Consider the following 15,803-nt stretch of genomic DNA (forward strand, 5'->3'; position numbering starts at 1 on the left):
AACGAAACCATTATTTAGAGCACGTGTCTCCCAGCCCTTGCTTTCAAGGCCTTGCTGAGGCACTAGTGCTACAGATTCTACATATTTTACTGATCATCCCTATCTCGTGGAACATCTATTGTCATCGGAGAAACGATCAATCACTGTCATTTTTAATATGTAGTTATTCTTATTTTACGCACTTTAGAGCGAATAAAATTTAGGTCTTTTTACATCTTCATTGCACCACATGCATGTTTTGCACATTTTAGTGAATATTTTAGGCCACTATACAGCCGTGTTTTATTTCTCCTCGCATTTAACTGTCACATATCATTGAGAAGCACTAATCATCGACATGGCGCTCTTTGGCCACATCTGGCCCTTGCGCAAAAAAAACTCTACTAATCAATCAACTTTCTCTTCAAACCAAAAGAAATATTTCCCAAGTACCACGTAATACATAGTCAACACGAAACAAAGACAGTCCGTACAATATCCCCGTTTGTGGTCGCAAAATGCCTGACAGAAGCAATCGGTTCTGGTTACAAAGTAACTAAGATGGGAAGCGGCGACCTTCTTCTGGAAGTACGTGACAAGCTCCAATACAGCAAACTGACGAAACTTGTTGCGTTTGGTGACATCCCTGTATCTGTGGGCCCCCACCGGTCTATGAACACTGTGCGTGGTGTCATTTCTGATGACGACCTCCTTGATCTTAGTGAGAGCGAGCTGTTGGACGGATGGCAAGACCAAAACGTGGTGAAGGTGCAACGAATCAAGTTAAGGCGTGACGACAAGGAAATTCCAACAAAGCATCTAATAATAACATTTGGAACAAGTGAACTACCTGATTCATTAGAGACGGGATATTGTAAATTACGCGTACGACCGTACATTCCCAATCCGCGCCGATGCTTCAAGTGTCAGCGTTTTGGGCACGGGTCTCAGAGCTGCCGAGGGCGTGCCACTTGTGCAAAATGTGCATCTAAAGACCACGCTTCAGACAACTGTTCTTCTCCAACCCACTGCGCTAACTGTGACGGAGACCACCCCGCCTATTCACGATCGTGTCCGTCATGGAAGAAAGAAAAACAAATAATCGAACTGAAGGTAAAACTAAACATCACTTTTCCAGAAGCGCGCAAGCGCTTTAGTGTCCACAATCAATCGAATCCGTCCTACAGTGATGTGACGCGCCGGGGGGCAGCGCCACATCTTTTGGCGGCCGCGCAAGTCACACGGAGTGTGACGGCGGTTACGCCATCAGCCCCCCTGGCGGGAGCAGCCACTGCTCTTCCGCCCCCTACCACGAAGGGCCAGCAGACTTCCGAGCCTGCCGGTCCCCGGGCCACTGCTCGTGCAGACAGGCCCGAAAAAACCCCGCGCGTGTCCGCTGAGCGGGCATCATCCAGCGCCTCTGATGAGGCGATGGATGTAGCAAAAACTTCTCCGGCGTCTCAGACGCCGAAGGAACGGCGTTGCTCCCTGGAGCGCGCCAAGAAAAAAGAAATACCCCGGGTCAAGGGGCCTGGAAAGGTCCCTTGAACCAACCTAATCCATATCTCTTCACACGCACCATAAAACACTTCCAATATGGCCACACAAGTAATGCATTGGAATGTCAGAGGTCTAATACACAATCTTGATGACATTAAGGAACTCCTTCGCAAGTTTAATCCAAGGGTGCTGTGTGTGCAAGAGACACACTTAAATCTTTCACATACTAACTTTCTCAAACAGTATGCCATTTACCGGAAAGATCGAAGTGACGCCTACGCCTCGTCAGGCGGTGTTGCTATTATAGTCGATAAGGGTATCGCCTGTAAGCATTTACATCTGCAAACGCCCCTTGAGGCAGTGGCAATCAGAGCCGTGCTATTTGATAAGCTAGTTACTGTTTGCTCTCTTTACATTCCTCCGAGCCATCAACTTTCCAGAACAGAATTCGAGAGCTTTATCACAGAACTCCCCGAACCATACATTGTAGTGGGCGATTTAAATGCGCACAACACCCTCTGGGGAAGTTCTCGTTGTGATACGAGAGGGCGCTTATTAGAAAACTTCCTTTTATCTTCCATTGCATGCATACTGAACAAGAAAGAACCTACATTCTACAGCGTGGCAAACAAAACGTTCTCATCTATTGACTTAAGCATAACATCAAGTACACTAGTGCCATACCTGGAGTGGAAAGTGATCAAAAATCCGTATGGGAGTGACCATTTCCCAATAGTCTTAAAATTAACAAAAAGCGATAAGTTTTCTCCACATTTGCCCTGTTGGAAGGTGGACTGTGCTGACTGGGAACGATACAGAGAGCTGACACATTTGACCTTGGAGAACATCTGTACTCTCTCAATCGATGATAGAGTGACATATTTGACGGCGTTTATAATGGAGGCTGCATCAATATGTATCCCTCAAACGAATGGATCACCCTCTAAACGACGCATTCCTTGGTGGAATGAGCAGTGTAGGGAAGCCCGCAAAATTCAAAATAAGGCTTGGGGTCGCCTTCGCGACTGCCCAACTACCGAGAACTTGATCAGCTTCAAGAAAATAAAATCAGAAGGTAGAAGGACGCGCCGCCTTGCCAAAAGGGAAAGCTGGCAGAAATACATCTCTAGTATTAATTCATATACAGACGAAAGAAAAGCTTGGAACAGAGTAAACAAAATAAAAGGCCGCGATACTCATCCCCTACCATTAGTAAACACGCAAACAGATACTCTTCAGGACCAGGCTGACTGTCTAGGAGCACATTTCGAACACATTTCCAGTACATCTCATTACACAGATACATTCCTAAAATTACGTCGACAAGCAGAACAGATGACACTGGGTGGGAAAGGCACTTCCAACGAAGTATACAATCGTCCATTTGGAATGGCTGAGTTCCAAGCCTCACTGAACTGTTGCAATAAGTCCGCTCCAGGAAGTGACAGAATAATGTATGAGATGATTAGACACTTACACCCTGAAACCCAAAAAACACTGCTGTCACTCTTCAATTCCATGTTCTCTGCCGGATACATTCCTTCTGTCTGGAAAGAAGCAATCGTAATCCCTATTCTCAAAGAGGGCAAGGACCCTTCCTCACCCAACAGTTATAGACCTATAGCTCTCACTAGTTGTCTATGCAAATTATTTGAAAAGATGATTAACCATCGCCTCATCCATTTTCTTGAAAGCAACAAAATACTTGATCCCTTACAGTGCGGTTTTAGGGACCGCAGATCCACAACAGATCACCTTGTCCGTATCGAGACAAATATCCGTGATGCCTTTGTCCGCAAACAGTTCTTCCTGTCAGTATTTTTAGATATGGAAAAGGCATATGACACAACCTGGCGCTTTGGAATTCTCCGTGACCTGTCTGAAATGGGAGTTCGAGGCAACTTGCTGAACGTGATTCAGAGTTACCTCTCCAATCGGACGTTCCGTGTTAGAGTTGGTAACGTTCTGTCTCGTCCATTTACGCAAGAGGCCGGTGTTCCACAAGGTGGTGTGCTGAGCTGCACTCTTTTTATTGTCAAAATGAATTCGATCCAGACTGCCATACCACATACAATGTTTTATTCCGTATATGTGGATGACATCCAGATAGGCTTCAAATCATGTAACCTAAGTATCTGCGAGCGACAAGTACAGCTTTGCATAAATAAATTATCTAAGTGGGCGGACCAAAACGGTTTCAAACTAAACCCACAAAAAAGTACATGCGTCCTATTTTCTAACAAGAGAGGTATAATGGTGGACCCCGCAATAGATTTAAATGGAGAACGACTATCTGTGAGCCATGAACACAAATTCCTCGGAATCCTTTTAGATAGTAAGCTGACTTTTGTACCACACTTGAAGTATCTGAAATCAAAGTGCCTCAAGTCTATGAACCTGCTGAAGCTGTTGTCACGTACTTCTTGGGGCAGCGACAGGCGGTGCCTTTTAAAGCTCTACAAAAGTCTAATATTAACACGCCTTGACTACGGAGCAATAGTCTATAATTCTGCCAGACCTAGTGCTCTGAAAATGCTTGATCCTATTCACCACTTAGGTATCCGCCTTGCTACAGGCGCCTTTAGGACTAGCCCTGTGCAAAGCCTCTACGTCGAATCAAACGAATGGTCATTGCACTACCAAAGGACATATTTAACTTTCTCCTACGCCCTAAAAGTTAACTCAGATGTTGAACATCCTTGTCATTTCACTATATGTGACTTGTCCACTGCTAGGCTGTTTCGTAACCGCCCAGCCACTAGGCCTCCTCTGTCCCTCCGGTTGGAAGCACTATCAGAAAAAACAGGGGTCCCTCTTTTACACAATGACTTAATGGCTCCTACACGGCTTCCACCGCCTTGGGAGTGGCAGACTATCCAATGCGACATCTCGTTCTTAGAAATATCGAAACGAGCCCCGGAGGCACACATATATTCGCATTTTATAGAACTCAAGGAAAAGTACTCATGTGGTGAATTTTACACAGATGCTTCGAAGTCTCCAACTGCTGTTGCTTACGCAGCTCTGGGACCCTCACTTTCAACATCTGGACCACTAAACCCACACACCAGTATCTTTACAGCGGAAGCATACGCCATACTTAAGGCTATTCAACACATACGGCTAAAAAATATCGCTAAGGCTGTTGTATTTACAGACTCATTAAGTGTAGTGAGAGCCCTAATTAGCTTACGAAAGCATAAGAACTCTGTTTTTAATGAGCTGTATAGCTTGTTATGTTCCGCATATATGTGCAATCAATCGATTATAATATCCTGGGTACCTGGTCACAAAGGTATAAAAGGCAACGAAGCTGCTGACGAAAGTGCTAGGTCAGTAATTTTTAGCGAGGCAGATTCAAATATCCCCATCCCTGCCACAGACCTAAAGCCCTTTCTACGCAGTAAATTGAGGAATCACTGGCAGGGCGAATGGGATACACAAAAAATGAATAAGCTTCATATAATAAAGCCAAAACTGGGGAACTGGATAAATGGGAAAATAGCAAGGTACAAGGAAGTACTTCTCTGCCGATTAAGGATAGGCCACACATACGGCACCCACTCTCATCTCTTGACTGGGGGCGATCCTCCAACTTGTGCTAAGTGCGGCTATAATCTCACTGTCCTCCATGCTCTTATTGAGTGCGCTGCAATAGAAACAGAGAGGAAAAAGTATTTCCCTGCTGCATATCGCGAGAATTTACCCCTTCACCCTGCATTTTTTCTTAGCGATGAACCTCTTTTTAACCTGCAAACAGTCTTAGAGTTTTTAGCCGAAACGGACACACTGAAAATCATCTGGCCAGGTAACTTTTAAGCACACGACTAACAGCCCTGCATTCAAGGGCTCTCTTGAAACTCTCTTGTCAGTGTTAAGTTTTATTGCATCATGTTTTAACGAAAGTCCATTGCCATAGCCCATATCACACCCTAGTCATCATCATTATTTTAGCACCTATGTATTCTACTCCACTTACCGCGGAAGTTTTAGGCCCTTTTACAGCCATATCTCACATACCATGATGAGTTCATTACGCACGTCACCCACAACACATCGTCAACATTACCACCTGTCATGGCGCTCTTTGGCCAAACCTGGCCCTTGCGCCATTAAACACCACTCATCATCATCAATGCGATTCGGAAGGCCTTGACGTCAAAATGGCAACGCGATTGGGACACTTGTTTAAGCAACAAGCTTCATCTAATCAAACCTGTCATTGGAGAGTGGAAATCATGCAGTCACCAGCAACGATTCTACGAGGTGATCTTGTGTCGAATTCGCATTGGACACACACATCTGACGCACAATTTCCTCCTCCGAAAAGAAAACCCGCCAACTTGCGAAAAATGTAATGAAGCTCTTACAGTCATTCACATCTTAATAACATGTCCACACATCGATGCACTGAGACGGAAGTTTTTACACAGCCTGTATAATTTGCACATTCTATTACACCCTGCCCTATTACTAGCAGATGACCCCCTAGTGCCATTTCCTAACCTCTTCGACTTTTTAGAAAAAACAGGTTATTTACACCAACTATAATGTCATGCAGGTTTACCTGCCCTAATGTTCCGTTTTATTTTGTCTTGTGACTGGCGCAGCATGGCCTTAGTTGCCTTTGTGCCACTAAACCCAAACTAACTAACTAACAGAGGCCGGCTACCCCGGGTACGTCGGGCCTCAAGACCACGCCTCGCCAGGCGAGGTCTGACAAACAAACTAGAAGCCCGCACGCGCGGGCGTCCAGTGCTTCCCAGGAGGCAATGGACACAACACCGGCACGTTTGGTGCCGAAACACCGGCATGGCTCTCTCGAGCTCGCCAAAACAAACAAAAAACCCATAACAGGGCCAGACGACGGTCCTGTTACCTAAAGTACGCCACTACACACCTGAACACGGAACATTTCTCATCCTAATAAAATGGCTGTACAAATTATTGATTGGAATGCCCGTGGCATTCTAAACAACTTAGATGATATCAAAGAAATAATACAAGAATTTAATCCTAGGCTGTTCTGCGTTCAGGAAACACACTTGAAAACATCAAATACAAATTTCTTAACACAACACACATTATTCCGCAAAGATCGCGATGATGGCCATGCCGCGTCTGGTGGCGTGGCTATTATAGGCCAGAGGTCAGTTGCTTGCCAACACCTCCACCTTCAAACTAATTTTGAGGCAGTAGCGGTTAGGGCGATTCTTTTCGACAGGTTGGTTACGGTCTGTTCCCTCTACATACCACCCGAACATCGCTTGCAACTAAGGGATCTTGAAACACTAGTCAATCAGCTTCCGGAACCATTCATTTTAACAGGTGATGTGAACGCCCATAATACGCTATGGGGCGACTCGCGCTGTGATGCAAGAGGGCGTACTATAGAAGACTTTCTTTTATGTACCGGTGCAGTTCTTCTCAATAAAAAAGAACCCACCTTTTATAGCACCACACATAAGTCATATTCATCAATAGACCTAACCATAGCCTCTCCATCTATAATGACGTACCTTGACTGGAAGGTCGTAAAAAACCCTTACGGAAGTGACCACTTCCCTATTCTTTTAACTTTAACAAAACGAGCTGATCCCGCTCCACAGATTCCCCGATGGAAAATCGACTCGTCGGATTGGGAAATGTTTCAAGAGATCACATATTTACAGTACGGTGATTTTACTTCTTTAAATGTGGATGATGCTGTGGCATATTTAACAGTTTTTATTATTGACGCCGCTGAAAAATGCATAAAAGAAACTAACGGACTTGCCAATAAGCGTCGTTTGCCTTGGTGGAATGACGCATGCAAACAGGCACGGAAAAAACAAAATAAAGCTTGGAGCCTGCTTCGTGACTCTCCAACTACGGAGAACCTCATTAATTTCAAGAAGGCGAAATCACAGGGCAGAAGAACACGACGAGGTGCTAAGCGAGAAAGCTGGGAAAGATACATATGTAGTATCAACTCTTACAAAGATGAGGGTAAGGTATGGAACAGGGTGAACAGGTTAAAGGGCAGGGAAGCACAACCGCTTCCTTTAGTAAACGCTCAAGGCAACACCATGAAAGATCAGGCAGACTTCCTGGGTACGCATTTTGAAAATATTTCTAGTGCATCACACTATTCGCCAACTTTCCTAAAGTTCAAGGAACGCATAGAGCGAGAGCGCCTTGAACGAAAATGCGCACCAGATGAACCTTACAACTGTCCCTTTAATCTCGCTGAACTGAAGGCTGCTCTCATTTCCTGCAGCAACTCAGCACCAGGTAGTGATCGCATAATGTATGCAATGATCAAGAATATGCATCCAGAAACATTGAACACACTTCTGTCCCTTTACAACACCATGTGGGTATCTGGGCATATTCCATCCTCATGGAAAGAAGCAATTGTCATCCCAATTCATAAGCAAGGCAAAGACCCTGCATTAGCCAGTAGTTATAGGCCAATAGCGCTAACAAGCTGCATGTGTAAGTTATATGAAAAGATGGTAAATCGGCGTCTAATCTATTTCCTGGAAAGCAACCGTCTACTTGATCCCCTTCAATGTGGTTTCAGGGAGGGTAGGTCAACAATAGACCACCTAGTTCGCATTGAGGCAAATATTAGAGAGGCTTATATACACAAACAATTTTTTCTCTCTGTATTTCTGGACTTGGAGAAAGCCTATGACACAACATGGCGATTTGGAATCCTCCGAGACCTCTCTGCGATGGGCATACGCGGCAACATGCTAAATATGATAGAAAACTACTTGACCAACCGAACGTTCCGTGTTAGAGTGGGCAATGCCCTGTCCAGGCTATTCACTCAAGAGACTGGTGTGCCACAAGGAGGCGTGCTTAGCTGCACCCTCTTTATTGTGAAAATGAATTCCCTCCACAAAGTCATTCCATCCTCAATGTTTTATTCAATATTTATTTATTTATTTATTATTTACAGATACTGCAGGCCCTTCTCGGGCCCATGCAGGAGTGGATACTGAGAATACAAACAAGAGAAGTAAATTTAAACTAATTACTTGACATAATTGCAAAGATATAATACATACAGAAGTGAAAAACAAAAAACAAAAAAACATGGCTATACACTGGACATAGATGACAAATGAATACACGGACAAGGCAATATTATCAACTCAGTGTGTACACCACTTGGACTCGAATTTCAACAAATGTTGACATTACTAATAGATTCAACAAATGATTCCAGCGAAGCGGAGTTCACTGCTTCCTCAGATAACGTATTCCAATAATAAATTGCGCGAGGAAATAAAGAGAACTTGTGAACATTGATGTGGCTGACTGGCCGTCTAATAGTTTTACTGTGGTGCGTTCGCTCTGATCGTTTGAAAGGATCCTGAAGATATCGTTCCCGTGATAGCTTAAAGTTCTCATGATAAAGTTGGTAAATAAATGTTAATCTAGATATTATCCTGCGCTGCTCAAGTTTTTCTAGGTTGGCTCTATTACGTAAGTTGCTGACACTAGAGTGACGGGAGTAAACAGAATAAATAAACCGCAAAGCTAAATTTTGTAGTCTTTCGATTTTATCAATCAAGTATTGTTGGCAAGGGCTCCAAATAACCGATGCATACTCCAGTTTTGGTCGTATTAGCGCTTTGTATGCGTTTAGTTTTACTGCAGGAGGGGTATTTCGCAGTTTCCTCTTCAAAAACGACAATTTCTGTAGTGCACCCCGACAGACATTTTCAACATGCGGCTCCCAATTGAAGTTACTGGTAAGTGTGATGCCTAAATATTTAACTTTGTCAGTTCTTGTGATGGTAACGTTACCTAAAGAGTAAGTAAAGTCAAGGGGCTTCTTTTTGTTGCTAAACGTAATGTAAGCTGTTTTGGAAGTGTTTATTCTCAATCCCCACCTTGCGCACCATGCATCAATGGAGTGTAAAGAATTGTTCAATTTAATTTGGTCATCTCTGTTATTTATGGCTGTGTATACAACACAGTCGTCTGCAAATAGTTTAATCTGGATTGGTGGTTCGACGCAATGATGAATATCGTTAATGTATACCAAGAAAAGGAGAGGCCCGAGGACCGAGCCCTGCGGAACACCAGAGTACACATCCAAATCGTATGTATCGTATACAAATCGTATGTATGTAACAATATGTAGACGATGTGCAATTAGGATTTAAGTCTTGTAATCTTGCTGTCTGCGAGCGCCAAGTCCAACTCGGACTGAACAAGGTCTCACAGTGGGCAAATGAAAATGGCTTCAAGCTAAACCCCCTCAAAAGCTCCTGTGTACTTTTTTCTAGAAAGAGAGGTTTGATACAAGATCCTGATATTATGCTGCATGGACAACACATACCACTCAACACTGAACATAAATTTTTAGGCATAATACTCGACTCAAAACTAACCTTCATTCCTCATATCAAGTATTTGAATGCTAAATGCCTTAAAACAATGAACATCCTGAAAATACTGTCACATACAACATGGGGAAGCGACAGGAAATACCTCATGGACCTCTACAGGAGCCTTGTACGATCGCGGTTAGACTACGGTGCCGTTGTGTATCACTCAGCTACACCCAGTGCTCTTAAGATGCTGGACCCTGTGCATCATCTTGGTATCCGCCTCGCCACCGGCGCCTTTAGGACGAGTCCGATTCAAAGCCTCTATGTCGAATCGAATGAATGGTCGCTCGAGCTGCAGCGGTCATATTCTACATTTAATTATTTTCTGAAAGTACATGCTAACAAAAACCATCCTTGTAATCCCACCATAAACAATATGACCTCTGCAACACTCTTTCGTAACAAACCTACAGCCAGAGAGCCATTCTCGATCCGTGTGACAAAGCTGAGCGAGGAGATGGATGTTCCTATTCATGAAAATAGTCTAATGGCTTCTGCGAAGCCGTTTCCACCGTGGTTGTGGCGAATTATTGACTGTGACACATCATTTGTGGAGGTAACGAAGCATGCTCCAGAGGCGCACATTCATATGCATTTTCTGGAATTACAATTTAAATACTCGTGTCCAGAGTATTACACAGATGCGTCCAAATCACATGCTGGCGTGTCATATGCAGCCGTCGGGCCATCCTTTTCCGAGTCCGATGTTCTGCACCCTCAAACAAGCATCTTTACAGCAGAGGCGTATGCACTGTGGTCGGCTGCGAAACACATCAAACAGTTAAAACTACATAAAGCGGTCATATACACAGACTCATTAAGCGTTGTGAAAACATTGATGTCATGCTCCAACCACACAAATCCAGTAATTGCAGATCTTTTTTCTCTCCTCTGTACTATTTATGCATCTGGCCAACATGTAACGATATGCTGGGTGCCTGGACACAGAGGTATTGAAGGTAACGTCCTGGCAGACCGAATTGCTACCTCCTTAGACACAAAAGCTTGCAACATGTCCGTAGCCGTTCCGGTCTCAGACCTAAAGCCATACTTACGGAAAAAACTCAGAAACTACTGGCAGCATAAATGGGACGCTGAAACCCTTAATAAACTCCACATAGTTAAGCCACATTTAGGATACTGGCCATCACTGACCAAGTCCAGACGAAGTGATGTCCTATTCTGTCGTCTCAGAATAGGGCACACTTACGGTACACATAGCTTTTTGTTGAGCGACGGTGAACGTCCAATGTGTAGTAGATGTGGGGAGACACTCAGTGTTCAACATGTCTTCCTAGAATGCCGCGAAACACAAGTCGAGAGGAAAAAACACTTCCCTTTAGCATACAGTCAGTATATACCACTTCACCTGGCACTGTTTCTAGGCAGAGAACCGCTATTTCACATGCAGTCTACCTTAGCCTTTCTAAACGACGTTGACACGCTCCACGTTTTCTGTCCAAGAAATTCGTAACACGGCCTCTTGCGAGAGGCCATGGTTGCGATGTGAACCTATGTTATAGCAGATGCCTCCAGGCCCTTGTACTCAAGGGACCCGCTGAGGCTATTGTGCTATTCGTCAAGAACAATCACCTGTTCATTTTTATTCATCTAACGCTATTACAGCGTTGTTGTACATCCTATACTTATAACATACCCTACTTTAGTCATTTTCACATTTTTATTCCTTGTGTATTTTATGCAACTTATTGCTCTCAGTTTTAGGCCTCTCTACAGCCACGTAACATCAGCCATTAGTCCATTCAGTGTTCATCACCGTTGTCTTGGCGCTCTTTGGTCACACTTGGCCCTTGCGCCATTAAACACTACATATCATCATCAATTGCCAGAACCTTATGCTGTTCTTGGCGATTTCAATGCGCACAGCTCCCTGTGGGGCGACTCTCGTATAGATGCGCGAGGTCGCCTTGTTGAACAGTTCCTTTTCTCTTCTGGAGCGTGCCTTCTCAATAAGAAAGAGCCCACATATTACTCTCTTGCAAACCGATCCTTTTCGTCAATAGATCTTAGTATAGTCTCCCCGTCTGTACTCCCTGAACTGGAATGGGAAGTTACCGACAACCCTTACGGTAGCGACCACTTCCCTATACTGCTAAGATCATATAAAGAAAACGAATATCCACCATACGCTCCTAGGTGGAAGATTGAGACAGCTGATTGGGAGAAATTTCGATCTCTAAGTAGTATCTCATGGGCTGACCTGTCTTCGTTAGGAATTGACGCTGCAGTCGAGTTTTTTACAGCATTCATAATAGATGTCGCATTTAAATGCATATCAGAAGTAAAAGGCTTGGCCTGCAAACGGCGTGTCCCATGGTGGAACGACGATTGTAGGATCGCTCGTAAAAAACAGAACAGGGCGTGGGGGTTGCTACGCGCTTCTCCCACTGCAGAAAATCTAGTCAACTTTAAAAAAGTAAAATCCGAAGGCAGGCGAACCCGCCGACAGGCCAGACGAGAAAGTTGGCAGAAGTATCTATCAAGTATTAACTCGTTCAGAGATGAGGCGAAAGCCTGGAACAGGGTCAATAGGATAAGAGGGCGACAAGCACATGCACTCCCTTTGGTAAACACAGAAGGCGATACCCTACAAGATCAGGCGGACTCACTTGGGGAGCACTTTGAGAGCGTGCCAAGTGCCAACCATTACTCGCAATCCTTTCTGAAATATAAACAAATAGAAGAATGTAAGCCACTCATGAGAAAATGTCAACAGAATGAACCATACAATTGTCCTTTTAGCATTGCCGAGTTGAGAGCTGCCTTGAGCGCATGCAAGAGCTCTGCCCCGGGATCTGACAGAATCATGTATGAAATGATCAAAAACTTACATAAAGACACCCAACTTACACTACTCACACTTTTCAACACCATCTGGGATGCAGGGTACCTTCCAACCGCGTGGAAGGAAGCCATTGTAGTCCCTGTTTTGAAACAAGGCAAAGACCCTTCCTCAGTGGCAAGTTACCGCCCGATAGCCCTCACAAGTTGCCTTTGTAAGGTGTTCGAAAAAATGATAAATCGGCGACTCATCTTTTTCCTTGAACAGAGCAAAATTCTTGATCCTTATCAGTGCGGCTTCCGAGAAGGACGCTCCACAACTGACCACCTTGTACGTGTAGAAGCAAATATCCGGGACGCATTTGCGCACAAACAATTCTTCTTATCCATATTCCTCGATATGGAGAAGGCGTACGATACGACGTGGCGTTACGGAACCTTAAGAGACTTGTCAGAAATGGGCATCCACGGTAATATGTTTAATATAAAAAAAAGCTATCTGTCAAATCGTACCTTCCGGGTAAAAGTCGGCAATGCACTCTCACGTCCTTTTACGCAAGAAACGGGTGTACCCCAAGGAGGCGTGCTCAGCTGCACGCTATTTATCGTGAAAATGAATACGCTTCGTGCTTCACTACCACCCGCCATCTTTTACTCTGTCTACGTGGACGACATTCAAATAGCTTTCAAATCTTGTAACCTCGCAGTCTGCGAGAGACAGGTACAGCATGGCCTGAACAAAGTGTCAATGTGGGCAGACAAGAATGGGTTTATGATCAATCCTAACAAAAGCTCTTGTGTTCTTTTTACAAGAAAGAGAGGACTTATCCCAGATCCTTGCATAGAACTGCGTGGACAACAGATACCTGTAAACAAAGAACACAAATTTCTAGGTGTCATACTTGACTACAGACTCACCTTCGTCCCCCACATTAAACATCTCAAAGAAAAGTGTCTAAAAACAATGAACATAATCAAACTTCTATCCCAGACTACGTGAGGTAGTGACAGGAAGTGCTTAATGAATCTCTATAAAAGCCTCATTCGATCACGACTAGACTATGGCGCCGTGATTTACCACTCTGCCGCCCCAAACGCACTAAGGATGCTAGACCCGGTCCATCATCTAGGAATCCGACTGGCCACTGGCGCTTTCAGAACGAGTCCCATACAAAGTCTATATGTAGAATCAAATGAGTGGTCACTTCATCTGCAGAGAACTTACATCAGCCATACATATTTTCTGAAAGTCCACTCAAACCCCCAACATCCCTGTTATAATACCATTAATGACATGACATGTGCTACACTCTTTCGCAATCGTCCATCCATAAGACAGCCTTTCTCGCTGCGTGGAGGGAGCTTAGCGAAGAAATGCACGTTCCACTCCTCGAGCTTCGCCTAATGCATCCAGCCAAGCTGCTACCTCCTTGGGAGTGGCAGCTCATGCAATGTGATATATCTTTCGTGTAAGTCACAAAGCATGCTCCAGAGATTGAAATCAAGATGCATTTCCGGGAACTCCAGCACAAATACTCCTGCACGGAGTTCTACACAGACGCATCAAAGTCACGCGACGGGGTATCCTATGCAGCCGTCGGTCCATCCTTCTCGGAATCCGACGTACTGCACCCGGAAACTAGTATCTTTACGGCTGAGGCCTACGCACTGCTGTCGGCAGTAAAGCATATATTTAAATCACAACTCCAGAAATCAATTATATATACGGACTCCCTCAGTGTTGTGAAGGCCTTGATGTCTTTCTGTTCTCACAAAAATCCAGTATTTAATGAGCTCTACTCCGCACTGTGCAAAGCATATGTATCTAACCAACATGTGATCATATGCTGGGTGCCTGGACATAGGGGCATCGAGGGAAACGTTCTAGCCGACCAGATGGCCACATCAATCTCATTGCATGCAGTTAATCCTACTGCTTCGGTCCCTGTCACAGACCTGAAGCCTTTCTTAAGAAGGAAACTACGAAGCCACTGGCAACGCATGTGGGACGAAGAAATCAATAATAAACTGCATGTAATAAAGCCAAAATTAGGTTTCTGGCCTCTTGTAACAAAATGCCGCCGGACAGATGTGCTATTCTGCCGCTTAAGAATAGGACACACTTTTGGCACACATAACTTTTTACTCATTTTTACTCCAGAACCACTCTTTGACACCAACGCCGTCTTAGGTTTTTTGAAAGATGTTGTGTTGCATGTTATTAGCCCCACACGTTCGTAGCGCTTCCTCTCTTCTGAGGATGTCTCTGCGAAAATTATTTTGAATAAGCACATGCCTCTAGGCCCTTGTGGTTCAAGGGCTCTGGCGAGGCTGTAGTGCTGTAAGCAATTTAACGTCTCGCATATTTTAAACAATGCATCATTCTTTTACGATGGATTTTAATCTTCACAGTCTTCGTCATTAATCATCGCCATAATTTTATAGCACGTAGATTTTACGCACTTTACAGCGACTATTTTTTAGGCCACTTTACAGCCAAGTCACTTCTTCCATAATGCATCGTTAACACTACCATTTGTCATGGCGCTCTTTGGCCAAACCTGGCCCTTGCGCCATAAAACACTACACATCATCATCATCACGAACTGCGCATCTGTACGAACCGGAGATCCGGCGATAGCCGAGCAGGTGGCCATTGCATTGGCGATACTGTAGATGACGTCGCTGCTGTCATCAAGCGACTCACGGTCAGCCATTAGGGCATTTCAGTGTGGAGTGATCTCCGAACAGGATTTTAGGCTGCTTCGTAAGGCAGGTCCGGATAAAATCAAGCATCACTTGCTTACTTGGTTCCCAGCCCACGTTGGGCACATGGCGGGTGTCCCAACGAACCTCAATGAGACGGCCCACGCTGCCGCGCGCGCACTGACTGACCGCGCTGGCGCTGTAACGGCCGAAGAGAGGGTTACGCATGGTAGGGACGCGCCTGCCACTTATAATGAACTTCTTAAACACTTCTATCTCTCGCGGCGAGAATACCCTCCTCCTCACCCCAAGCTCACTAGGCCTCAGGCACTGACATTCAGACTGTTGCAGACAGAAACTTATCCCAACCTGTCCACGTTACATGCGATATATCCGGAGATTTACACTGATGACGCGTGCCCT

The 15,803-nt window shown here is 44.6% G+C and overlaps 1 protein-coding gene across 2 annotated transcripts in view; it reads right to left on the reverse strand.

The window, feature by feature from the left end:
• The window catches only part of LOC135918685 (uncharacterized), a 194,393-nt gene that overhangs the window by 58,837 nt on the left and 119,753 nt on the right, over positions 1 to 15,803 (reverse strand). The window contains exon 1 of one of the 2 annotated variants that reach the window (XM_065452339.2): positions 5,044 to 5,456. The exons of the other annotated variant lie outside the window; for it this stretch is intronic. The gene's annotated coding sequence lies outside the window, so the exon portion shown is untranslated. Of the gene's footprint in view, positions 1 to 5,043; positions 5,457 to 15,803 lie in introns of those variants that run through there. 2 annotated transcript variants of the gene reach the window in all.

Source organism: Dermacentor albipictus, chromosome 6 (assembly GCF_038994185.2).
Source record: "Dermacentor albipictus isolate Rhodes 1998 colony chromosome 6, USDA_Dalb.pri_finalv2, whole genome shotgun sequence".
Lineage (NCBI taxonomy): Eukaryota > Metazoa > Arthropoda > Arachnida > Ixodida > Ixodidae > Dermacentor > Dermacentor albipictus.